At 43.3% G+C, this 27,998-nt stretch overlaps 1 pseudogene; it reads left to right on the top strand.

The window, feature by feature from the left end:
* Nucleotides 1-19,938: 19,938 nt before the first annotated feature.
* The window catches only part of LOC148136332 (putative G protein-coupled receptor 139), a 61,262-nt pseudogene continuing 53,202 nt past the window's right edge, over nt 19,939-27,998 (top strand).

Consider the following 27,998-nt stretch of genomic DNA (forward strand, 5'->3'; position numbering starts at 1 on the left):
TACCGATAAGATGCCTTGTCCACGTCTGTAGAGCAAGACACTGGTGTGGGCTGCATATCACCCCAAGCTGTACAGAACGTTTCGTCAGTGTTTCTGAATCAATACATCGGTGTGTACTGTACTGCTCTACGTGTTGGACAGATGGATAGTGGACTGGAGAGACCTGTGCTATATTCCATCTGGACTGATTGCTGGGTTGTACTGAACCTGGTCTGCACAGTGCTCCATGTTGAGCAAATATCTCATCTGGGCTTATACGGTCTGGGCTGGATCTGTGAGGTGGATTAACTCTGCGATATAATTCCTGATAGAGCTATCACTCCTCCAGCATGGGGCATTCCGCTGTTAAATCCTGTGTTTCTGCAACATGTTGTTCATTAAGCAATTAGCCAATTAACACATGAATATCTGTCCTTTTTGCTATGGAACTGAGCAGACACATCTCAAAATATATGATGAAGGTAGACTTGACCGGAACATTTTCTTATTTTAAAGATAAATGTGAGGTGCTGTGTTTCAGATGCAATTCGCCTGGTCAAAATATTCGACATTAAACAAAACACAATTCATTCAAACACTGTCGACAAAACAAAAAAGCAGAATAATAGATTGTTTAGCAACTAAACAATAACTGTTCCAATATGGTAACATCCTATAAACATACACGTCAAAAAACAAATTCAGGAAAAAGATTGTCCCACATGCAGTTCTCCAATCCAGGAGGAAGGAACATCAAAAGACAACTCTGAGACAAATCTCAGAGACACTGTAGCAACTGGGAATGATTTCTAGCCTTCCAATCCTGCTGATACCCCAGCAATAACTGGGGAAAAAGAGCTGTTTGTACATTGACTGTGATTGATGTCAGTCTCCATGTATACTAACTGCGTCACTGGAGGGTTTCCCTCTTCTATTATGAATGGGCTTCCTTCAACCTGCTATTCCATAGTATCAGCGGCAGACTCATCCTCAAGATGATTGGGCTCAGTAGCTACAGGGAGAGGGAGAGGAAGAGAATCTTAGAACAATAAACTGGAATATTCCAACAATAGATCAGAATCTGAGAGCATTACACTGGAATGTTCCAACAATGGACAATAGTTTGTCTTTGGGTCTATACTTGGTTTCTCAGGATTGGGCATGTTTAGAGTTGAGGATACGAGCCGTACTGATTTTTTTCAGGCAGGTGACTTTCTATCCTCGCTATTATTGGTGTTCCGGGTAAGCCTATTTCTGTCCATTCTATTAGTGATGGTGGAGGTTATTGCTATTTCTGTTATTTATATTTAACAAATATATAACCTGTTATCTTCAGTTTCAGTCACAAATTGCACTTCATTTCTATCAATTTCCGAATCTTCACTCATAAACATTTAAGAAGGAATAAGACTGTTCATACCCTTGAGTTTTCCTTTTGCTCTGAACTGTTTTATGTCTCTATATTGTCTCTGTTATCAACCCTGCCTACACCCACCACTATAATATCCCCAGTCTCCAGCTCTGCCTCAGTGCTGTTGCAGAATAAGCAATCATCTGCCCCCTTGTTAACTTCAAATTTTACGGCTCCAGTTCTTTTCTGACCACTCTTCCAGTTACAAACATTTTGACTACGAACTTGTACTTGTCTCTCCAGTTATTTCATAATAGCGATCTCATATCAGAATGATAATGTCGCGAGCATTGTTATGGCTCTCAAGGCATTGTTTCAAATTCTACCAGAACCAATGATAGAACTTAAATTCAAATGGCAACAATTGGAAAAAAAACTCATTTTACAGAGGGCAACCATAAACCATCAGGATTTCTTTTATTATTTCACTGATAGCCTTTGGTAAAGAAACTAAGTGTGACAAAAAAAGTTTGGCTCCATATTTCCTTGACAAATGGTCTCGCAGTCAACGGCAATTGGTGATGGATGACAAATGCTGCCCTTGCCAGTGATGCGGACATCTCGTGAAACAACCGAATTAAAGTTGAAATAAACCAAGGAACTGTGGATGATGGAGATCTGAAATAAAATTCCCCAGAGTCTGAAAATATTGGAGAATCTCAGCAAGTATGGCAGCCTCTGTCAGGAGAAAAACAGATAAAGTTTCGAATCTAGTGACCCTATATCACAACTGAAAGCAACTGGGAAGTAATGTTATTTATAACAGGGATGGTCGGATTGGTGTGGTGGAGGTTAGTTGAATGGATGTAGAAATGCCGGGCGAGAAAGAGAGAGAGAGAAATGAAAAGCAAACATAGGAACTGCTGACGATGAACCAGAAGGAAAATAACATGGGAGTTTATTCTAAAATTTCCCCTTCTCCCATATTCCTGAATATCATTTGAATTTAGATGTGTCCCTGTTTACATTGAGTTATATTCCCTCTGTCTTTCTTCTCTGAGTGTGATGATCAACTCCATCGGTAATACTGGTGCCGCCCTTATAGTTGCTGAGATACAAAGGAACGGAATGTCACATTGTCAACTGAATTTTTTGGAGATGGGAACTGTAATTGTAGGGCTGTGCAGAGATGTAACTATTTTTTCCTGCTAAGAACAGAAACATTTTCAACACTGAATGGGTGCACTGTGTGTGTGTGTGTGGCGGGGGGGGGGGGGGTTGGGGTGGGGGGGGGGAATTTGACTTGCTCCAGTAATTACAGATTAAAGAGACGTTCTGTGGACACATTTCACGGGTTTGTGTTATCAGCTGCTGCATCCCTTCAGAGAGACCCAAGGGTATGGTGACCCCACTCTGGACGAGATATGAGCACTGCATTTACAGAGGGTTCTGGGTTCATGGCAAACACATGGAGTCATGGCTACACAGCAGGGAAGCTCTGTACACAGGGAGGACCAGGGCACTGCATGTTCCTACCAGGAATTTCCAGGACCATTTGCCTAAGCTGGACCCATTCTCAGTGTAAAAGTTTAAACCAGCATCTTTCAAAAATGAGGTGGTCACTGAGCTGTATACCCTCTTTCAAACTCACAGCAGGGACAGGACTGTGCTGACACTCACCATGAAGTGAACTGGATTGATTCTGGAACTTTACAGGCAGAGTGGGTGACATATCCATCACCATGAAGTGTATTGGATTGAGTCTGGACCTTTCCAGGCAGGAGTGAGCGACACATCCGGAGTGCTCCATATACCACGAGCTGATAGAAGCCACCTGCCTTCTGAGAAGAATACATTGGTTCCGTCTCCACAAGAGAAGGTGCAGAAACGAACTTCCAGAAATACTAAGGAACAGGGGCCCTGGTGAAAATGAGGGTCTGCACGACATTAGAATTAATGAAGAGTATGTCTTTGAAAACCTAATCGAATTGAAGATCGGTATGTTGCTGGAACTGATTAGCTACATCCCAGAGTATTGAGGAGCTGGCAACAGAGCTAGTGAAGAATTTCTGACTATTCGTCGAAGCTGGTTAGATTTTGGAAAGGATCCTGCAGACTGGAAAACAGCTATTGTAAACCTAAACATTTAAAACAGGACGAAGAGGGCAAACAGAAAACTAAATAGCTTGATGTCAGCTATGAGAAAAACATTGTAACCTTTTATAAGGAATGTGACAACTAGACACTTGGACAATAATGGTATGATTTGGTAGAGTCAGCCTAAATTCAGGAAACGGAAAGGATCTTCGATAAACCTGCTGTAGTTTGTGGAGATTGTCCGTTGTGACATCGAAAATTGACAACCGCTGGGAGTAGAGGATTTGATTTTTCAGAAAACGTTTGACGCGGTTGAATACTGGTGAGTGGGGAATGCTAGAGTCCATGGGTAGGTAGGGGTGGAACACCCAGAATGGATCAAAAATTGGATAATGGGCAAAATAAAGAGAGTAGTGTTCTACTCTGGGTGGAAAGCTTGTGGGTAACAGAAGGATCAGTTTTTGGGCAATAGCTGTTCGCATGGTATAACATGATTGAATGGGAACAACAAATATAAAGATTCTCTTTTAAGTTTATTAAATGGTGAGAGGTTGGGAAGTTCTGTTGTTGAAAAGGACCTGGATGTCCTTGGTTATAAGTCACTAACAGAATTCAGATGGGACAGTAAGTAATTATAACTGAAAATGATATCTAGCCTTTCATGCAAAATACTTGAAGTACCAAAATAAATATACCTTACTCTGTGGTAGTGTTGTGTTAGATTACTAACAGTGTGGCAACAGGCCCTTCGGCTCAATATGTCCACACCGACCCGCCACCCCTTACCTAACAATGCAGACAATTTAGCATGGCCAATTCACCTGACCAGCACATCCTTGTGATTGTGGGAGGAAACCGGAGCACCAGGAGGAAAACCACGCGGACACGGGATGAACGTGCAAACTCCACACAGTCAGTCGCCTGAGGCGGGAATTGAACCCGGGTCTCTGGCGCTGTAAGGCAGCAGTGCCACCATGCCACCCTGTTTAAAGAGAATTTTAGATATTATGTACAGAATGAGTCTACTTCATAAATAATGATCACCACATCACTGAGACAGTGCAAAGGAGTTTCACCAGACTGATCCCTAGAATGATGGTACCATCAGGAGAGAGAACGGTAACTATGTTGTTAACCTGTAGCACTATGAGAGAATACGAAGGTGAAACTTGGCGGTTATGGACGGACACTCATTTTGTCCCAAGCAGCCATTGATAAGGTGAGAAATTTTGTACTTTCCATAGGATGCTCAATTCCCAATAGTTTACGTGCCAGTGCATAGACCTAATTTCGATTAACAGAGTGGTACAGGCTCCAAATGAACTCTGAACACTGTAATGCACAGTTACCGTGTGACCCTCCACTCAAAATTCCATTGTCCATAATCCTTTCAGCAGCCACAATACCTTCATTCTGAAACAGTTAGCCATTCCCCACCAGCTTCTGAATTCCAGAGAGAACATAGGTCTGCTCTCTCAGCGATGGATGGTGCCTTTGAGACTCATTATAAACAATGGCTTCATTCCCACTGCCAGAAAGGCATGCTAGCTTAACCCGGATGGACCACGAATAATGAAGCCACGAGGAATAAAATGGAACAGTCCATCTGTGCAGTCCCTGCTCCATTTCTTTGCGACATTGGAGCATCTCTGACACCTTCCTGTTCCAGCGTTAGTGACTTGAGAAGCTGAATGACCTTTTCCTGTTCCTTTATAAGTCACTTGGGGTGGGAAATTGTCACTTTCTGCTCCTGTGTAAGTGACATGTGGGACTGAGCAGATTCCTTGTCTTCCTGTGTAACGGCAGGGCGAATTGAATGGGCTGTCCCTCTTCTTGTCCAGTAGTTTTGATGGGCTGAATGACTTTCCCATATTCCTGTGAAGCCACATTGAGATACTTAGTGAACTCCTCCGTTTACTGTGGAAATGTGCAGCGCTGTTTCACGAATGTTACCGACAGTTGAACTGCACGGGCTTGAACGTTGCCTCAATCTCGTTGCACATGGACACAGGCTGCATCAGGAGGTCAGCGATGATGAAGCTTGCGGAATATTGTGTAACATATAGTAAATACTTCCACTTCTGATCGATGTGGACTCAATGGGATGAATGGCCTGCGCCTTCACAGCAGGGGTTTCCTGCTGACAAACTGGGGATGCCTGAGCTGAGGGAGCTACCACTGAGGATCTCTTGCAGATGTGTCCTGCAGCTGAGATGATTGATGCCCACCGATGATAAACATGTTCCCTTGTGCTGTGAATGACTCCAAACAGCAGAGAGATCGCAATGCATTCTGATGAAGTGAAATTTTGCTTAGGCTCCTTGATGTCATCCTCAGTTAAATACTGCCTTGATATCAGGGACAGTCGCTCTTTACTAAGCTCTTTTATTCAACTCTGTCGCTCATATCAATGTGTCATGGTGTAGTAGCAGGCCTGTTCTTCAAACAGAAGGTAGTGAATGTCAGTAATTCTCTATTCCAGAGTCATAGGAGCTATAGCAGTAAGTGGCCTCCAACTGCTTCCATCTAGCAAGTTGGAGGGTCTGAATGAAACATCAGAACATCGGACTCAGGAGCAGGGTTAGATCATTAGACGCTATGAACCTTCTACACCAGGCACTAAGATTGTGGATGATCAGGTAGTGGTCTCAGCTCCGCTCTCCTGTCTGTTTCCCATTATGCATGACTCAATCTCGGTCAAATGTTTAACGTACTCAATTTGAATAAATGTGAACAAAGAGGCACCATATATCTCTGAGGAAGAGAATTCCCATTCAAAAGGTCCTTTCAGAATTTCTCCCCATCTGTCTTACAGTGTCGTAGAGCAGGGAACCCTGTCCACATAAAACAGACATCCCAATCTGATCTCAACACATTTGCCAGCATTAGGCCCATATCCCTGTGAACTCTTCCTATTAATATTCAACTCCAGATTCCTCTTAAATGTTGTAACTGTACCAGCCTCCATCACTTTCTCTGACAGCTCATTTCATATACACATTACAAACCACCGTGTCAGTTTACTAACTTTCTCCTCTCACCTAAAGCCTTTGTCCTATAGTTTTGGAATCCCCTACCCTGGGGAAAAACATTGGCCATTCAGATCATCCATGTTCCTCATGATTTTATAAACCTCTATAATGTCAGGCCTCGGCCTCCGCTGCTCCAGAGCAAACAATCCCCAGTCTATCCAGCCTCTCCTTGTACCCCAACACCTCCATGCCCGGCAATATCCTTATAAAGCTTTTCTACACCCTCTCAAGCGTAACATCCTTCCAGAAGCAGAGGGAACTGAATTAAACACAGTGTTCTAAAAGTGTTCTCACCAACATCCTGCCGATTCGTAACATGATCTCCCAACTCGGATATTCAATGCACTGATCAATAAAAGCAAGCATACCAAACCCCGTCTTCACCTCCCTGTCTACCTTTGACTCCACTTTTAAGGAACTGTGAGCTTGCACACTTTTGTTCAACAATACTCCCCAGGGCCCCACCATTAATTGTATAAGTCCTGCCCTGTTTTACCCTATCAAAATGCAACACCTCACATTTATCTAAATTTAACTTCATCTGCCACTCGTTGGCCCATCTGGTCAAGATCCCATTGCATTCTGAGGTAAATTTTGCAGACCACTGCACCTCCAATTTTAATGCAATCTGTAAACAATAAACAGGCAAATATTCACATTCAAATCATTTAAATAAATAATGAAAAAGAGTGAATTTAGCACTGCTCCTTGTGGCACAACACTGGTCAAGGGCCTCCAGTCTGAAAAACAGTCCTCTACCGCTCTCTGTTTCCTATCTTCACGCTACTTTTGTAGTGAATTGGCTACCTTATCTTGGATCTATTAATGACCCAACCTTACTAACTTGTCTGCCATGCGGAATCCTGTTGAATGCTTTGCTGAAGTCTATATGGACAGCATCTACCACACTGCCATCACCATCGTCCTTGTCACCTCTACAAAAGGCAATCAACTTTGTTAGAAATCATTTCCCATGCACAAAGCCATGTTGACTATCCTTCTTCAGGTGTTGCATTTGCAAATGCATGTAAATCCTACCACTCTCAATGCTCTCCAAAAACATGGCCACCAATGACGTCAGGCTCACTGGTCTATAATTCAGGAGATTATTCCCTTTCCTCGTTCCATGCTTCCGCAAATGTTAATAGACCCAGGTTGGTGATATGACCAACAATATAGGTCTCAGACTGGGTAAGTGTTAGGAACAAGTCAGGCAGGATTTTTTAATCTGCTAAAATTAGCAATTTTATGACGCAAAAATGCTACTCAAACAATAATGGAAAGATACATGACACAGTTTGGATATTGTAAACCTGTGCACCGATGTTTCCCTTTCGAAAAATATTGAATAATGCACACATTCGATGACAAACTGAAAAATAAAATCTCTGCAGAGCGTTAACTTGAAAGAACTTTGACTAGATATTAATTGAACCCGTGACAAAAGGAAACATGAGTGAGGAGTTCTCAGCTCACACACGTTGCTGAGAGGAGGAACGCGGAGGGAGAGGGAGCAATAGGCCGTTTCTTCTCATGAAGGCTACAATTTCTCCTTCTCTGAGTTGAATCACGCAATAACGTTATACGGCCCCAAACTGGACCAAATGAGGTCTCTTTGAACAGTGATTGAACTGTCCGACTCCAGCACATTTCCTGCTGCATGTAGGTACATCACTGTTGCTGTTGGACACCCAACCATTTCTTTCGGAACAAATAGTGCCACTAGATTTGAAGATGTCTTTATATGTTCCCCTGTACTTTTATAATACAACTTGTAATATCTTCGTGATATCTGCATTTCCAAGAATGCCTCTTATTCTTAAATTAGAAACTCAGTCTTATTCTCCCATAAAAGATAAAATATTCATCAGGTATTCACCAGCTCAAAATTATATATGGTCCACAAGAACATTTCGCATTCTCAGGCCTAAACTTCTAATAGTTTATAACATAATGTCTTCATCCCAAGAACAAGTAAAGAGAAACATTTTTGAAAAGTTTCAAAAGCAATTTGTTTTTCAAGTCAGTGGAGTTAAAGCTACATTCAGTACGTCAGATGTCGTCTCAGCAACGGCCTGTACAGATTCAGTAAATCATCCTTAAGATCAGACCGAATACTCTTTGCAAGAAAAAGTGTCATTTCATTTAATTTTCAAATCACTTGCTGCATGTACAGACTAACTTGATGCGATTTATGTACCAGGACACACGAATCCCTTTGTACCACTGAGTTCTGCATTCTGCCTCCAGCTGAATACTTTACGGTTGTTTTATGCTTCCTCCAAAATACAAACTTCTCATTACTCACATTGCACTTTTTTTTTGGCGAAAGTTTAACTCACTGCTCTCCCCTGTCTATATCCCGTTATAGACGCTCTGCCTCCACTTGAAATCTTATGGAATGACTATCCTGGTGTATGAGCAAACTGAGCTCCAATCCACACAGCCTCTTCATAAAAGTTATTAACCGAGATTGTAAACTGTTTAACAGCCCAGAAAGGTTGCATTGCCTCCTGCTATACTGTTTGCTGATTGTCGATTTGTTTCTGATCTCTGCGATCCTTCATTCGGGCCATTTGTTGTCAGATGATCAGATGGAGTTCGTACTGTCAATGATTCTGGTCCCTGAGAGTTTGAAAGGTGAGCACAGAATATAGACTAACATTTGGGGGGTTACTGCTCGGTCAGAAATGCGATCTTTCAGATGCAGCGATAGAACCATTTGCAATATCAGGTGTGTGCTCAGTTTTGAACTTCATACTCTGAGAAGGAGGGGGATTTCCGATTAATCTGATGAAAATGCTTCCCCTTAACAACACAATTAATAATCTTCATCATTAATTTCATTTTTGGCTGTTGTGTTGAACAATTGCCGCAGTCACCACACATTAAAATAAGCGATTGTCTTTGAGAGATGACCTTATAGATGTTTATAAATTCAGGAGGGGCATGGATAGGTTAAATAGGCAAGGTCTTTTCCCTGGGGTAAGGGAGTCCAGAACTAGAGGGCATAACTTTAGTGTGAGAGGAGAAAGATATAAAAGAGACCTAAGGGGCAACTTTTTCATGCAGAGGGTGGGACGTGTATGGAATGAGCTGCCAGAGGAAGTGGTGGAGGCTGGTACAATTGCAACATATAAAAGGCATCTCGAAGGGCACATGAATAGGAGTGGTTTGGAGGGATATGGCAGGTGAGGCTAGATTGGTTTGGAATACTAGGTCGGCATGGATGAGTTGGACTGAAGGGGTTGTTCCCTGCTGTACATCTCTGTGACTCTATGACTCTGTGCACACTGTTCCCTGGGGATGAGAATACCACAGACAGCAAAGCCCCAAGGAGATAAAAACATCCTTATCTCAATCTTAAATTGTCGAACATCTAAATTAAAAAGTGTATGAACATCACAGCAAGACAGCTTCTCTTTTTTGGAAAATGAGGGTACAACCAATAGGAAAGACATAGACCATTCAGCCCCTCAAACCTATCCCAATTTTCCATTGACTCTGTTCAGTAAAGTATTTATCCACCTCAGCCTCCACGGTTCTCTTGGTTAGACATTTCAGATAGTGTAAACCATAGAGCGTATGAAATTAGTGCAGAACTAGACTGTTAGGTCCATCAAGTCTGATCTGCTGTTCAATCATGGCTGACATATTTCTCAACAAAATTCTCCCGTCTTCTCACTGTAACCTTGATCCCCTTATCAATCAAAACTCTCTATCTCTGTTTTAAAGACGGAACTGTGTCTGTGTCTCTGTCTGTCTGTATGCGTGTGTGTGTTTCAGCTTATTGGCAGGAGGCAGAGGGTGGTGGGGCAAGGTTTTCTTTTGGACTGGAGGCCTGTGACCAGTGGCGTTCCACAGGGATTGGTGCTGGATCCACTTTTGTTTGTCATTTATATCCATGATTGAGATGAAAATTATACAAAGCATGGTGAGCAAGTTTGCAGATGACACCAAGATTAGATATATGTAGTGGAAGGTGAAGAAGGTTACATAAGATTGCGAAGAGATCATGATTAATTAGATCAATGCATCACAGAAATGTACAGCACAGAAACGGACCCATTGGTCAAAACCATTTGTTGCAACCCGATTTCGTTAATTAACTTAGTTTCATTTTCCAGCATTTGTACCATATGCCTCTAAGCTCTTCAAATTCATGTCCCCATCCAGATGGCTTCTGAATGTTGCAATTTTACCATCCTCCACAACTTCGTCTGGGAGCTCATTGCATACGCATACCACCCACTGTCTGAAAATGGCCCCCTTAGGTCCATTTAAATCTTGTCTATCTCACCTTATATCCACGTCCTCTAGTTGTAGACTTCCCTATCCTGGGGTAAAGTCCCTTACTATTCACCTTTTCCACGGCCTTCATGATTTTATAATCCGCTAGAATGTGCAAATGTGACTCCAATCGACACGAATGTCTGTTCTCAGTCATTCCGGACCTAAATTCTGAAAGTCAATACAGACCCCTCTTCCTTATTCATCAGATCACAATTCTAAAATCATCTTAACAACATGTTCATCCACATTATGAAACACCTCTGTGGGATTTTTATCTAGATGTTTGGGCTCAGCGGTAGGCACACTACCACCACTTGGCAATAATCCCTAAGGCTGCAACATTATTCTCCTGTGTGTTTGTTCATCAGCCAGTTTGGAAATACTGTGACATACCTCCGTGACAGGCAGGGCTTGAATCCAGACCTTCTGGTCCAGAATAAGAGACATTAACATGCAAGTTCAGGTATTGGAATATGACACAGAGCATTGGTACAAAGGCATTGGTGTTACTCACTGCACAAAACTTAAAAACATGCCCAGACTTTGGGTCACATTTTAAATGTCAGCTTTCAGCTCTGTGTGGATTCATTAAAATTTGGTCCACTTTTCCTGAATTACATAGTTAAAATAATTGCATTGTTAAACAGATGAATGTTACTCACCTCAAATATAGGATGTTGAGTTTATGTGCTCTGCCTTCGAGATAAACTATGCAGATGGTTAATTGCTTGGCTATGATTTCCATCTTAAGTGGCTATTATCTGATATCTGCAATATGAGGGAAAGACATCCTGCAGACACACTCTGCACTATAAAGGATCTGGAATAGTTACTGATTGCTGAACACCAGAGCTGAAGAAAGAGCATACTTTCTGGATCAAAAACACCAATCACTCTTTCCCGCCTCTAATGTGTGACTGCCCTCTTCTTAAAAACACGAAATTATCCAAGGCAGCTGATTACTGTCCAGCCCTTCCTCCCCGGTACTATCACTCACTGTGCTGAGGAGTGGTCGATGGATTTTAATTTCAATGAATGCAAAGTATCGCAATTTGGTAAAACAAACAAGGAGAGGACATCTACAATTAAAGGTCGGGCCATTGATAGCGTTGTAGAACAGAGAGATCTAGGGTTCTGGTATATTTCTTTGAAGTTTGCATCATGTGTAGGCAGGGTGATTAACTTGCTGACCTTCATTGCTCAGACCATTGCGTACAGCAGGTGGAACATTATCTTTAGGTTATGCAGGACATTCTCCTGAAGTCCTGTGTGTAGTTCGGGTCACCAGTTACATTTTGGACATTATTAAACTGGAGAGTGTTCCAAAAGGATTTACCAGGATATTGCTGGGAATGCAGTGTTTAAGTTATAAGGACTGTCTTGTTGAACTGGGAGCTTTTCCACTACAGCGTAGAAGTTTGAGATCTTATCAACCTTGTAGAGGTTTATAAAACAATTAGGGGTATAGATAATGGCAGGTGTCCTTCCCTTAGGGTGGTGGATTTCAAGACTAATTTGAAGATGACAGGAGAAAGGTTTACAGAAAATATAGTATCACAGAGCTGTCCAGCATGGAAACAGACTCTTCTATCCAACTCGTCCCTGCCGACCAGATGTCCTTAATTAACGTTGTTTCATTTGCTAGCATTTGGCCCATATCCCCTAAACGTTTCTTATTCATGTGTCCATGCAGATTCCTTTTAAATGTTGTAATTGTACCAGCCTCCACAACTTCCTTTGGCAGCTCGTTACATACACAGTACCCTCTATTTGAAACCATTACCCATTAGATCGCTTTTAAGTCTTTCCCCTCTTATATTCAACTATGCCCTCCAGCTTTGGAACGTACTACTCTAAGATCACCTCTCAACTGCTGGTGCTCCAGGGGAAAAAAAACCCGGCCAATTCGGCCTCTCCATAAATCTCAAAACCTCCAACCCTGGCAATATGTTTGTAAATCTTTTCTGAATCCTTTCAGGTTTCATACATCCTATATTGAGACGGTAATTGCACGAAGTATTCAATAGTGGCCTAACCAATGTTCTCTACAGCCGCAATATGACCTCCCAACTCTTATATTCAATGCACTGACCAACAAAGGCAAGCATATTAAACACCTTCTTTACTATCCTATAAACCTGCGACTCCACTTTCAAAATACTACGAACCTGCACCCAAAGTCTCTTTGTTTAGCAACATTCCCCAGGGACTTAACATTAACTGTATAACCCAAGCCTTAATTTTCCTTTCCAAAATGCAGCACTTCACCTAAATTGAACTATCTAAATTTAACTCCACCTGCCACTCCTCAGCCCATTGGTTCATCTGATCGAGATCCCGTTATACTCTGAGGTAACCTTTTTCTCTGTCCACTGCACCTTCAATTTTGGTGTCATCTATAAACTTACTAATCATACCTCCTATGTTCATATCCAAATCATTTATATAAATGACAAATAGCAGTGGACCCAGCACCCACCTTTGCGGCACTCCACTGGTCACAGGCCTCCAGTATGAAAAACAACCCACCACCACCACCTTCTGTCTTCTATCTTCGAGCCAACCCTGTATCCAAATCGCTCGATATCTTTGTATTCTATGAGATCTAACCTTGCTAACCAGTCTACCATAGGGAACATTATCGGACGCCTTACTGAAGTCCATATAGATCACGTGCACTGCTCTGCCCTCATTAATCGTTTTCATTACTTCTTCAAGCAAACATAATCACATTTGTGAAACATGGTTTCGCATGCACAAAGCCATGTTGACTATCTCTACTCAGTCCTTGCCTTTCCAAGTACATGTACATCCTGTCCCTCAGGATTCTCTCCAACATCTTGCCCACCACCGATGTCATGCTCACCGGTCTGTTGTTCCCTGCCTTTTCCATCCCAATTTGTATAATAATGGCACCACGTAAATCAGCCTCATGTCTTCCTGCATTATTCCTTCGGCTGTTGATGATAAGTACATGTCATCAAGATTCCCAGCACTTACTTCCCAAGCTTCCCACTGAGTTCTCGTGTACACCTGATCAGTGCCCATGAAGTGCGTTGTGATTACATATCATTTGGTTCGTGTATGGAACGAACGTCCTGAGAAGTGATGGGTGTGGGTAAAGTTACAACGTTTAAAAGACATTTGATTAAGTGCAAGTATAAGGAAAGGTTTGGGAAAATATGATCCAAGCGCATGCAAGTGGGACTGGCTGAGATTGAGATTATCATCCGCATGGACTGTATGGGCCGATAGGTCTGTTTACAAACACTCAGTGTAACTCTCTGACTCCAAGTGTGTTTGTATGTCCAAGCATGTATCTGCGCATTTCTGTCCGCGCTTGTCTATTTGTGTGCGTTTATATGTATATCTGTGTGCCCCTCTGTGTGTATCTATCTCTCTGCACATGTTATGTGTCTATTTCTCTGAGTGTGTGTCTGTGTGCCTGTGACTGTCTGTGTGTGTGTTTTTGTTGATGATGCTGTGAGCTGCTGCCCTCCCTCTGTCCCTCGTAAACTGAATCCCTGATGATTTATACCCTCCACTCCAAGCTGTACAGTGCTGTGGGGAGACCAGCAGAGACTGACAGCAAAATAAAGCTCAGCAGGTCTGGCAGCATCTGTGGACAGAAATGAAAGTTACCGTTTTAGGTCGAGTCACCATTCCTCAGAACTCGTGTCAGGTGGATATTACATCACTGTAAGCACCGTCGTGACTGCCAGACTCGTCCCACACTGACACACACAGATATACACACACACACTGATACAGAGATTTAGAGAAACTCATTAATACGCAGAAACTAATACAGACATGGAATGTCTTCCGGTATTTCTCTTGCTCCACGGTGACCTTGTCAACATTTCACTTGCTTTGTCTGATGTGTGTCAGTATTTAAGTCTGTCCTCAGGGAGTGTGTGATTATTGCACTTGCTGAAAATAGTGAGTGAATCGGTATTTCCGTGTGGTGTGTGACTGTAGGACATGCAAATACCAAACCTGGAAGAATTATAAAGTTTGTGATGGACAGTGTGGAACTCCAACAGGACAGTGACGCATTGGTGTAGTTTTCAGGTTTATGGCAGATGAGGATTAATGCAGAGCAGTGTGAGGTGGTGCACTTCGGTAGGAAGGACATTGAAATACAGTATAGAACAGGCTGTACGGTTATAAAAGGGGATGCAGGAACATAAGGCCCTGGGTGTAAATGAGCACAGATTATTGAAGATGTCAGGACAAGTGGGGAGAGGAGTAACTATCACAGATTAGTTTCAGTATCTGAGCTGTTTACAGGACGAGGTGTAGGAGGGAGTCTCCATGCTCGCTTCCTGGAGGTGGTGGTGACGATGTGTTGTGAGCCCACCCTCCTGTCCACCGAGACCGTGGGGATTCCATTTGTACCAGCTCGACACAAAAGGGAGATGGTATCAGGGCCACAGTTTCTAAGTTGTGCCGGGGGGAAATGAAGCTGCCAGTGGGTTTAAAGTGAGAATTGCACTTCACTGAACATTGCTCCTACACGGTTAGTGGGACGTGGATGTTTCAGAATCTCCCACTCGAATCGTCTCCGTCCTCTCCAGCTCATACCAGCGTCGTCCCCACATGGCAGCAGAAAGGTCGGTGAGGGAATGGATATCGGGCACTCCACCACGCAGCTTGGCCCTTTCTGTCCGATTTCAGGCTGTTTCTCCTGGAATGGGAGGAAGGGACTGAAGGTAGGAGTGGGTTGTCCAGTTGTTAGTGCTGGTGGAGGGGGCTGAATGGTGTGGTGTCCGGAGGGAGTCGGTCCACAGTGTTGTATCCATGCAGTGTTATTAATGTCGGGGGTGGAGTGTAGAGAGAGAGAGACAGAGACAGAGAGAGAGAGTGGGGATGGGGGAAGGTGCTGCATATCGGAGTAAAAGTGTTGGAGCATGAGCCTTGTTCGGGGTAGGTGCTATAATAGATACAAAGTGAGTGGGAGGGAGCAGACAGAATACGCTGACCCTTATCCTGTCAGAGCGGGAAAGGTTATTGATGCTTGTCCTGTATTGCTGGACATTTCATCAGGCCACAGATACTGCACTGAGCTGGGTGGGGAGATAGACTATGCTCGGTGGGTCTGATGGTGTGCCCCCCTCTGGGAAGAGAATGATCCCCGTCTGTACTGGCCCATACACAAGGACCTCCGTGCCCCTGTCGACAAACCGTGGTGTAATTGCCCCTTATCTGCCATGCCCGGGGTAAACTGTGCGGGGCAGCTCCGAACTGAGAAAGCTCAACTAGGTGTCATTGGCCTTTTAAAGCTGGCACCAGTGCCAGGGATCGTGGAATATCCAGGGGCATTCGGGCGATAGTGATTAACTACAGTCATGATGGGTGGGAGAATTGGACCGGCATTGAATGGGGGGTCAGCATGAGATGAGACGAGTTCGATAAGATAACACCAGGAAATTATTTCGGCCTCGTGCAGATGATCCCTGTCACACTCAAAGAAAGTGTCACTGAGACAAATTATTGTTAGATTCAGCCCAATGAGTCGATGACTTTGCTGGTCCTACTCCCAGTTACAAAGCTGCAGAACAAAAAGCTCATCCCAAACTCTCCATCATCTGACCTCACAGCAATAGCCCATTCTCCCATCATTCCTGGAAACATTGGCTTATGCTGCAGAAAACTATTGGAATATCTACATTTCAACATTCTGAAACCTGTGAGCACATCTTTCCATGATATTGTCTTTGAATCTCGCGGTCTCTGTCTAAACACCAAACACCTTCCATTTAGGGATATTTGAACCGACTCCACGGCGATCTCTGACCATGATTCTCACACCCACAGCACCCCTTATCATGGCACAGTGTAAATATGGAGCTGGAAATAGCCGGGAGATGCACATCCTGTCACTTCCAGCATGGGCTGCAAGTTAACCCACACTGGGCAGCGATCGAACGCAGTGTTCTGTGAAATGTATTGGGTGATGGACACAGTTACACACACGGGTCACATCTCATCTGGGTTTATACATGAATGCACTGCTGTGGTCTGCATACCTTTCCACTTTCGGTAGATTGTGGATTGTATTGCACAGGGCTCCATCCTGGTCTGCACAGTGCTCCATGCAGAACACATACTCATCTGGATTTATGGTGTCTCGTCTGGTTCTGTGAGGTGGTTTGAGAGTGTGATATAACGAACCATTTCACTGGATATGGCAATGCTTTTATTTTTGTTCTCAATCATGTGATTGGACCCGTCAAATTCTATCTCCTCCAGCCAGTCCCATTCTTCAATCTAACTCCATTGTACCATGAGTAATTGTCCAGTTTTAATGTGAATAACTGTTCGGTCTGTTTCCCTGTCCTTTGGCATTGCTTAAATTGGAGCATCGGGATTCACTGCAAAAAACCTCAGCAAGGTCATTTCTCAGAGTCAACAGTCAAGGTAATATACCCTCAGCCTATTCATACTATCTGTGTAGCTCGACATCACCCGTCCCGGCCTCCAGAACCGTCAACATACTTATAGAATCATAGAGATGTACAACATGGAAACAGATCCTTCAGTCCAACCTGTCCATGCCGACCAGATATCACAATCCAATCTAGTCCCACCTGCCAGCACCCGGCCCATATCCCTCCAAACCCTTCCTATTCGTATACTCATCCAAACGCCTCTTAAATGTTGCAATTGTACGAGGCTCCACCACATCGTCTGGCAGATCATTCCATACACACACCACCCTCTGTGTGAAAAAGTTGCCCCTTAGGTCTCTTTTGTATCGTTCCCCTTTCACCCTATACCTATACCCTCTAGTTGTGGACTCTCCGACCCCAGGGAAAATACTTTGTCTATATATCCTATCCATGCTCCTCATAATTTTGTAAACCTCTATAAGGTCAGCCCTCAGCCTCCGGCGCTCCAGGGAAAACAGCCCAGCCTGTAAAACAACAACATTTTTTTCCTATAGCAATGAGAGCAGAATTAATTACTCTATTGCAGAAATGGCTTAATATAGCGTGTAGGCGACAGTGAGCATTGCAGATGCTGGAGATTAGTGTCAAGAGTGTGGTGTTGGAAAAGCACAGCAGGTCAGGCAGCATCCGAGGAGCAGGAAAATCGATATATCAGGCAAAATCCTGATTCCTGACGAAGGGCTTTTGCCCGAAATGTCGAATTTTCCTGCTCCTCGGATGCTGGCTGACCTGCAGTGCTTTTCCAGCACCACACTCTGAAACCAGTGTATATCCCAAATGGCCTCCTTCTTCACGACAGCAATTTCCCCTCCCACATAGTCAATGATGCCATCCAGAGCATCTCATCTACTTCCCACACCTCTGTATTCAAATCCAACCCCTCCAAACGCAACAGGGAAAGAACACCCCTCTTCCTCAAATTCCACCCCACCAAACGTCCAGATAAAATGCATTATCCTCCCCCATTTGCACCACCCACAATCAGTCTCCACAAACAGGGATGTATTTCCCTCCCTGCCCTTACCTGTATTCTGTAAAGAACATTCCCGGCACGACTCCCTTGTCAGGTCCATGCCACCCACCTGCCCATCCTCCACTCCTGGCAACTTCCCCTAACACCGCAGGAAAACCTGCACCCTCACCTCCGCCTCACTTCCATTCGAGCCCCAAAGGATCCTTCCACGTCCATCAGACTTTTATCTGCACTTACACAAGTCACCTACTGCATCGGTTGCTCCGGATGTTGTCTTCTCTACATTGGGGAGACAGCATGCCAATGTGCGGAACACCTCAGAGAACATTGCTGGTGCACCGCACCAACCAACCCCACCACCCTGTGGCTGAACACTTTAAATCCCCCTCCCACTTTAGATTAGATTAGATTAGATTAGATTAGATTAGATTAGATTAGATTAGATTACTTACAGTGTGGAAACAGGCCCTTCGGCCCAACAAGTCCACACCTACCCGCCGAAGCGTAACCCACCCAGACCCATTCTCCTACATTTACCCCTTCACCTAAGACTACGGGCAATTTAGCATGGCCAATTCACCTAACCCCTGCACATTTTTGGATTGTGGGAGGAAACCGGAGCACCCGGAGGAAACCCACGCAGACACGGGGAGAATGTGCAAACTCCACACAGAGAGTCGCCTGAGGCGGGAATTGAACCCGGGTCTCTGGCGCTGTGAAGCAGCAGTGCTAACCACTGTGCTACCGTGCCGTGCCACTTCGCCATAGACATGCAGGTCCTGGGCCTCCTCCATCGCCAAACCTTAACCACCCGACGCCTGCAGGAAGATAGACTCATCTTCTACCTTGGGACCCTGCAATTGCATGGGATCCGTGTGGATTTCACCAGTTTCCTCATTTTCCTTCCCCACATGCTATCCCAGATCCAACCTTCCAACTCAGCACCGCCCCATGAACTGTCCGACCAGTCCATCTTTATTCCCACCTATCCGCTCCATCCTCCTCTCTGACATATCACCTTCAAGCCCAACTTTATTTACTTGTAAAATTCTCAGCTACCTTCCCCCAACCCCATCCCCTTTCCATTTGTCTCTCAGTACCCCTGGGCCACAAGCCTAATTCCTGATGAAGGGCTTACACAAGAAATGTCGATGCTCCTCTGATGCTTGACCTGTGCCTTTGCAGCACCACATTCTCGACTCTGATCTCCACCATCTGCAATCCTCACTTTCTCTCTTTAGCTAATGTATCTAGAAATGTTCCCACCAGACACCTTGTGTAGCTGGTCTGTTATTTTATCCTTGTCTCCTTTATAAATAGAGTGGGATATATACAGCCCTGCAGTTCTCTGGCAATACTCCCACATACAAGGAAAAATTAAAAAAAAGAAAGATTTATAGTCCGTCGGTCAGTAACCCTCATCCATTCCATCCAGACTCATTAAATATTCCCTTCTATTGTGATGTAAAATGGGCTGTAAGGAAAGGGTTAACTGAACCTGTTTGTTCAGTGACTGTGATTAATGTCAGTCTCCATGGATTCTAATTATCCCGGTGTATGTTTTCCATCTACTAATGATAAATGGGCTCCATTCAATGTGTTGTGCCATAGTATGAGTAGGAGCATCACTCACAGCACTGTCAGGGATCAGCAGCTCAAGAGAGAGGGTGGAGGAGAGATCAGAATCTGAGAATATTAGACTTGAATGTTACAACAATGGATGAGAATCAGAGAACATTAGACTGGGATGTTCCAACAATGGATCCGAATCTGAGTATGTTGAACTGGAATGTTCCAACAATGGACAGGACTTTATCCTATTGTGTTTGGTTTCTTTATACATATTATGATAGATTGTCATTATATTCACGGATCTATTATGCTCTTCACATTATTCAATGATTTTATTATCCTCTCCTGTCTATCGTTGGTGTGCCTGGTAAGTCTCACTGTCCAGATTTATTTTCTATAAATTAGTTATGACTGCATTACTGTTCTTTCATATAGTCTTCACTTCTTGCCACTATTATTGTTCATGTTGAGACTCTGAATCCAGATACTCACTCTGTAGATCACGACACACTGCATCAGTGAACTTGTTCAATTACTTTCTCCCTCCTTGTTTCTGGCACTGTTACTAGGTATGTTGACCTACTCAGTTTCAGATGTGAACCATTGTCTCACTCTCCTTGTTATTTAAATATTGGGAGCGTGGAGGTCATTGACCTCTGTTATGTTTACAAACTCCATTTCCTTCCTGGGGCTCCATCTCATCCTTGGCCAATTCTTTTTCCATTCATTTGTCAGAATTGGGCATTGCTGGCTGGCCTGCATTGATAGCCCATCCTTATTAGACCGTGAGAAGGTGATGGTGAGCTGCCTTCTTGAATCGCTGCAGTCCACTTGTTGTCGATTGAATTATAATGCCGGTACGAACGGAATTCCAGGAGTTTGACTCAACTACTGTATATTTCCAAGTCAGGGTAGTGAGTGGCTTGAAGGGGAACTTGTAGGTGGTTGTTAAAACAGATGAATCACAACTTTGGTGATCCATTTGGCCATGAGCTGATTTCTAACACTATGCCTAGACCATTATTAACTTTAACTACTCACTGCAACAGAATATACTTCACTGACTTAATGATGACAACAATCTGCTGCTGACACTCTCAGGTTGAAACCTGCAGAAACAAATCTGATTCGATCTCATCCCAAAATCCCATCCATCTGACATTCCTGCGCACGTTGATCTATATCGCTATTGTGTCTGGCATTGCCTTTATTTTAATATTCTCAAACACTTTAACTCATCTGTCCATGAAGGTTCCCTCAGTCTTTCTGTGTCGATTATCCAAATCCCTGCCAGTGGTTCATATTTAACCTGGTTTGCTTCAAGTGTATATTCTCTCAAACAATGATTTTTCACATTCAACTACCACAAATACACGCCCCCAACACACACACACACACACACACACACACACACACACACACACACACACACACACACACACACACACACACACACACACACACACACACACACACACACCTTATACTGGTCCAGTGGAGGTCGGAATCTTCCCCTGCTGTGTGAATTTGATCTGTGTATCGTTCCCATGTGATAGTAAAGGTTTGCAATATTCCCCAAGTTGGGCAGATAAACCAGTTTACTGTGCAATGCACTAGCATAGTCTGCAGAGCGCTCCATGTTGGTCTGTCATCTTTTCCCAGTTTATGTTGTTTGAAGTGTTCTGTGAAAACAATTCAGAATTTGATGTAACAAACCATTTCAGCTGATCTGAAAATACCCTTACTCAATGTTCTCATTCTTGTAATTTTGCTCTCTAAAGGGGTCAATCCTCCAGTTAGTCCCACTACCAGTCTTTTTCTCCATATTTCCACAACTTGTTCTCAGTTATTCAACTGTCTGTTTCTGTAGTTAATGTGAATCTCTCTGTCCCGCTGTATCTTTCCATGGCCTTGGTTTTTGGCTCCCTAGTGTATCGAGTGCTGACAGTGTGAAGCTCAGAAACAGTGATATCGTGTATCTTGGGCTGTTGTTAACTTCCCTTTGTGTCCCATGTGGTGTTCCATGTTGGGGGTGGGTGTGTGTGTCGGGCTGTTGTTCACTTTCCGGTGTACCCCATGTGGTGCTCCATGTTGGATAGGGGTTTCAGCGGTTTTGACTCACGACTTTGGAAGATGGTCTGTGCCTATCCACTGAACGTCTGACTTATGTGTTTGTCCCTCTGAGTTGATCGTGTGCTCAGTAACATGGAGAATCCCCTTGAGTATTATTGTAAAGGACTAAGTATCAAACATCTCTGACAATGTTGTCACTTTAAAAAAAAGATTATTGTCTCTCCTTTTCTTTGAAGAGAGATCATAAAGGCCGCACTGCCTACTGCAACTGGCTGAAGTAAATAACATATGAGACGTTTAGGTTTTCTTTTATATAAATATTGATTACAGTGGCCAGCTCTCACAGACCAGGCTTTCCAGTTTTTCTGAGCTAGAACTGTCACCAGGTGCTTGCAGTCGGAGATAGGTTGGATGCTTCAATAAATGATCTCTCGCTGCTCTTGTCTATGAATTCCGGTCTTGATGCTGTGTCCTCGTGGATTGGAGAACTGCGTACAAGACTGATTGGCCTTGGATGTGTCTTTCTGCCAAGGGATGAATTTATGGAATGTTAGTACATGGGAATATTTCATTAGAAGACGGTACTATATCTATTATTCACTTAAGGTTTCCAGTAGTTAAGTTATTCTAAACGCGTCTTCTTTTTGTATGTATTTTTATTTGAGTGTTTAAATAAATTGTGTTTTGCTTACAGTTGAGTGGTTTGACCAGCCGCATCACATCTGGAATACCCATTTCACATCTACATTTACTATAAGGTAGTGGGGCAACATGGTTGCTCAGTGGTTAGCACTGCTGCCTCACAGCACCAGGGACCCGGGTTCAATTCCCACTTATAACTTTGTGCAGTGTGCACATTCTCCCTCTGTCTGCATGGTTTCCACTGGGTGCTCTGGTTTCCTCCCACAATCCAAAGATGTGCAGGTCAGGTGAATTGGTCATGCTAAATTTCCCGTAGTGTTAGGTGCATTAGTTTGGGGTATATATGGGGTAGGCGATTGGGGTTGGGTGGTTTGATCTTCGGTGGATCAGTGTGGACATGTTGGGCCGTAGGGCCTGTTCTAACCTAAGACTAGGTTGGCATCCAGGCTACAATCTCTAAGTATTTTAATGCACTCTGGAGACACGTGTCCGGTTCGAAATCGATAATTCAAAATTGGGTGCAGGATTGGAATCCCTACAGTATGAAAGCAGGCCATTTGGCTCAACAAGTCCACAACAACCCTTCGGAGAGTAAACTACCCCGACGCATTGCACTCCCATATTATTCCATATTTACCCCTGACTAGTGCAACTAACCTACACATCGCTGAACAGTACGGGCAATTTAACAAGGCCATTTCGCCTAACCTGCATTTCTTTGGGCTGTGGGTGGAAAATGGAGCACCTGGAGAAAACCCACGGGGGGACGGAGAGAATGTACACAAGGAGATTGTTGGGCTCAAAGGCAGCATCTTATAGTTGTTAGTGTCTTTTGGTCTGGGTGTTGAATTCGTTTGGTTTGTACAGTGATTTGTGTAGTAATGTCTATTTCTGTCTCGAAGAGTTCTGTGGGTTTGGAAGAAATAAAGTTGGTGATTTTACAAAAGGTGAGCAAAGCAAAGCTTTTAGAATTGGCAGAGAAGCTGGAGTTGGGTTTGTGTTATTCTGTGACAAAAGGAGTGACAATTGCAGTTACAGCTTGTCATTTAAAGTTTGGCGGAAACACCATCAGAATCTTTGAAAATGGCTAGAATTCAATTGCAGATGAAGCAGCTTGAACACAAAAAGGAATTGAGACAGTTTGAAATAAGATTAAAAGTAGAATTAAAATAAGAGGAGAGGAAGAAGAAAGACAAAAAAAGAAAGAAGAAAAGCATAAAGCGAGAAAGTTTCAACTTCAAAAGTTAGCAACTTGAAAGGAAAGTCGACTTAGCAGGGTGGAGATGTAGGTAGACGGTGGGTTGAATGAGGAGGATAGTGAGGATGAGCAACTATACGGTAGCCAAAGGCCTGATGGGGATCTGTTTAAATATGTACAGGCATTGTCCAAATTTGATGAGAATGATGTAGAAGTCTTTTCAACTTCATTTGAGAAAGTGGCTACATGATTGCAGTGGCCACTGACCATGTAGATTTAGTTGATCCAAACAAAGCTGATAGGTATAAGGAGTGGGATAATTGAATCCCTATCGAAAGAGGTATCTAGCCAGTATGAGGAAGTGAAGAAAGCCATCTGAAGTGGATATGAGCTTGTGCCAGAAGCCTACAGACAGTGTTTTAGAATGTAAAATTGTGTCCCTGGTTAAACGTACATTGATTTTGAAAGGATCAAACAAAGTAATTTTGAAAGTTGAGTCAGAGTATTAAAAACAGAGCAACTATAACACTCTTAGAGAGATTCTTACTTTGGAGGAGTTAAAAAACTAACTTCCTGCAGTCGTGAGAACTCATGTGGAAGAGCAGAGAGTTGAAATGGCATGATTAGAATCTGAAATGGCAAATGGCGTTCAGTTGGACCATAAATCAACGTTTGGCTTCTGGGAGGGCTTGAGAAGAATGTGCAAGATCTTAAAATGTATACCTGTGCGTAAGGTTTCGTGGCATATGCCAGGAGTAGCAGGTAAAGGGGTTACAGAATTAAGAGGTACAGAAGAATGTAAATCTTTTAAGCTGAGTCATGAGGAGATATGTCGTTGAGAAGGACTATGAGCGAGATGAGAAGTGCTCCATTATGTAACGTGTGGTTGGAGTATCCAGTGGAACCATCAACAGAAATATTTCACAACTGTGAAGGATGCCTTGCGCTTGGTGTTGGCGTTACAATATTTCAGCATTTAAATTGCCAATAACGTGTCTGAGACAAATATACATATACTGATCATAACGCCTGAAGGTTGTTAGAGAAATTTAGGAAGAAAACTTCCAATCTGTTCAGATAGAGTTATTATTTTTGCCATTAAATTTGGAAGTTATACAAGTGACAAGACGAGAAACTGTACTTGCTGACAAGTTGTCGAGACTTGGATGAAGGAAAACAGAAGTGTTCTGTGGCAGAAGTAAACTAACTGAAATAGAATGGAGTTGTGAATGTTTGCATGCTTAGTGTCAATGCAATATATATTTTTGTAGTCTACTGAACCAATAAGAATAATGGGTTTAAAATGAGGCCACCTTTGTATATCGTTGGTTCTTTTTTTCCAAACGGTTATTGTGACCATGCTATCATTTTAAAAAAGTTATTTTCTCTTGGGTTTGTTTTTTTGAAGCAGCACATCGGTTCTATCATCTTGATCATTGATATCTATTGTAAACAGTTGAGGACCCTGCACTGGTCACTGTGTGTCAACACTGGTCACGTTCTGTGGAACTGATAAAGACAGATTTATCCGGAGTGCCTGCTTCCTGTCTGATGACCAGTCCTCCCCCATTCCTGTGTAAAACCGTCGAAGGTCTGAATAAGAACGAGGAGCATCAGTCAGCAATCCAGCCCCGTGAATCTGTTCCACCATTGAATACAATCATGGTTGACATCATTGCGGTCTCAGTCCAACGTGCCTGCCCACTCTCCATACCCATTTATTTACTCAACGTCCCAGCATCCCCTGCACACTGGGGAAGTGAATTACACAGAATCACAGCCCATTGAGAGAAGTAAGTTCTACTTTGCTTGTCACATCTTTTAAGAGAGAGGACAATAGAGATCCTGTAGAAGCTAAGTACCTGAGATTTGAAAAGGGATTGATTAAACGCTGCACAAAATATTAAGCTGTAAAATAAGAGGACATGTGTTTGGGAAGAGGTCATTCTCTTGGATATCGGGCTGGTGAGCCAACAACATGCAGAGAGATGGAATAGTTGTTTCCTTAATGGACGGCAACTTTTGAGGTTCCATAGAGTTCAGATCACATGACCCGAAAATTTACCATTTATTGTATCATTTGGATGAGAGTTGAAAAGTGTGGTGCTGGAAAGGCAAGCAGGCCAGGCATCATCCGAGGAGCAGGAGAATCGACATTTCAGGAATGTAGATTTCTCCAGCTTCCTCATTAACCTACTGCGAATCCTCTTGCAAGGATGCCTGCCTTGAAGAAGTTTTCCTCCTCTCTCTACAAGAATCTCAGGCAGTCCCTCTCTCACTACAACTCCCAGGTCTATGCTACTTTCTCCCCACCCCCACCCTCCTCTAGCTTCTGTCTACACGCTTCAGGCTCACTGCCTTTATTCCTGATGAAGGGCTTTTGCCCGAAAATTCGATTTCGAAGCTCCTTGGATGCTGCCTGAACTGCTGTGCTCTTCCAGCACCACTAATCCAGCATCTGGTTTCCAGCAAATGCAGTCATTGTTTTTACATCTTTTAAGAACTCGAGCAAACACATTTAAAAAAAATAACGCTGATTCTGATGTATTTGGTTTAACTTTGGAAATCCTTTGTTGTTAATTAATTAATAATGGATTCTCACAATTTCCCTTAATTCCCAACACTATGTTCACAACCTTGTATTGACAAGTGAGGGTGATTACCCTAATTCCTATCCTTTTTGTAAACTCTACGTTCGTTTTCCCATGTTCCTGTGTAACAGGCAAAAAGCTTGATAAGATCTGCTCCAATCGTTGCGTAATAGTCATGAGTGTCTGAATGGATTCACTCAGTTCCTGGTTTATACGCTCAATGGACTGAATGTCCCCATGGTATTCCGATATTAGAGTCTCGATGGCCGGAATGTCCTGATCTACAGATTCAAGATCTGCTTCGCCACCGGATAATATGTCAGAAGACTGAGGGATTGTGGAATCTTCCTGTAGGTGTATAACATTTTGCGGGTCTGAAGGGTCTGTTCATTTTCCTTCATAACAGACTCGAGATAATGAACAATAACTTCCTGCATCCCTGAAATGGGTTCGAACGAGTGATTTGTCTCGTCCTGTTCCCATACAACGGACACATGGGCGAATTACCTCCACCTTTCCATAACAAGTTTCAAATAATGTTATCTCCTTCTTTAATTCTCTTGCTGAATTCCTCATGCTATTCTAGTGTACCAATCTCTTCCAGCTCCTGTGTTAGAGACTTGAGGAGGCTGAATGGACTGATCCTCTTGCTGCATAACAGGATACTGATGCCTCATGGCCAATTCTGTGTGCAGCGTTATAGACTCGAGGAGCTGACTGACCTCACTCATGTAAGTCGAAAAGGCTCGAGCGGCTGAATTACCTCGTCCTGTTCTGGTGTAACAGGTTAGAAGGCCTGAATATCCTTCTGCTGTTCCTGTGCAACAGGCTGGAGAAATAGAATTGGCTGTGTAATTGGCTTCTGTTGCAGACTTTTTCCAGTGTTCTGTGCAAAAAAAAATCATCTTTCATTTTGTAAACTCTAATGCATATTGGATAAACTGGTCATCCTTTCCTTATAACTTAACCCCTTGATTGCAGGAATCAGTTGAGGGAACCATCTCTGAGCTGCTTCCAACAAAACAATATCCTTTCTTCAATGAGGAGATGAAGTCTGTACACATTACTCCAGATGTGATCTGATTAAGATCCTGTACAACATCAGCAGCACTTTACCAACCTGATGTAAAGTTCCCACCCAGTTTAGAGTAGTCTCAGCTGTCTGGGGGAATGCATAGCATTGTTGAAAGATGATTGTCCTTCTCTACTCCACCAGCATAACAGGAGATCTGGTGAAAATGTCATAATAACACTTGGGAAGAATGAATAACGTGACGAGATTATCTCAACGTCCAAATAGGCATCACCAAATATTTCATGTGAACCTACCATTAATCTCGCCAGAGGCCACATCAGTCAGATTCCACAGAATCTGGTAAGGTGAAGCTTAGAAGCAGCAAGGAGAAGCAAAGATTGAAGGGAGTTATATATCAAAGTGAAAGTTGCAATACAAAAGTTGGGTATGTTATAAAACATCGAGGAGAAAGTGAGGACTGCAGATGCTGGAGATCAGAGCTAAAAATATGGTGCTGGAAAAGCACAGCAGGTCAGGCAGCATCCAAGGAGCAGGAGAATCGACGTTTCAGGCATGAGCCCTTCTTCAGAAACTTCCTGAAGAAGGGCTCATGCCGGAAACGTCGATTCTCCTGCTCCTTGGATGCTGCCTGACCTGCTGTGCTTTTCCAGCACCACATTTTCAGCTATATTAGAAAACGGAAAATTAGATACCCAGGTTTATGCAA

The sequence above is a fragment of the Chiloscyllium plagiosum genome, unplaced genomic scaffold (genome assembly GCF_037043375.1).
Source record: "Chiloscyllium plagiosum isolate Xiang-an unplaced genomic scaffold, Cpla_swu_hap1 HiC_scaffold_46, whole genome shotgun sequence".
Classification (NCBI taxonomy): Eukaryota; Metazoa; Chordata; class Chondrichthyes; order Orectolobiformes; family Hemiscylliidae; genus Chiloscyllium; species Chiloscyllium plagiosum.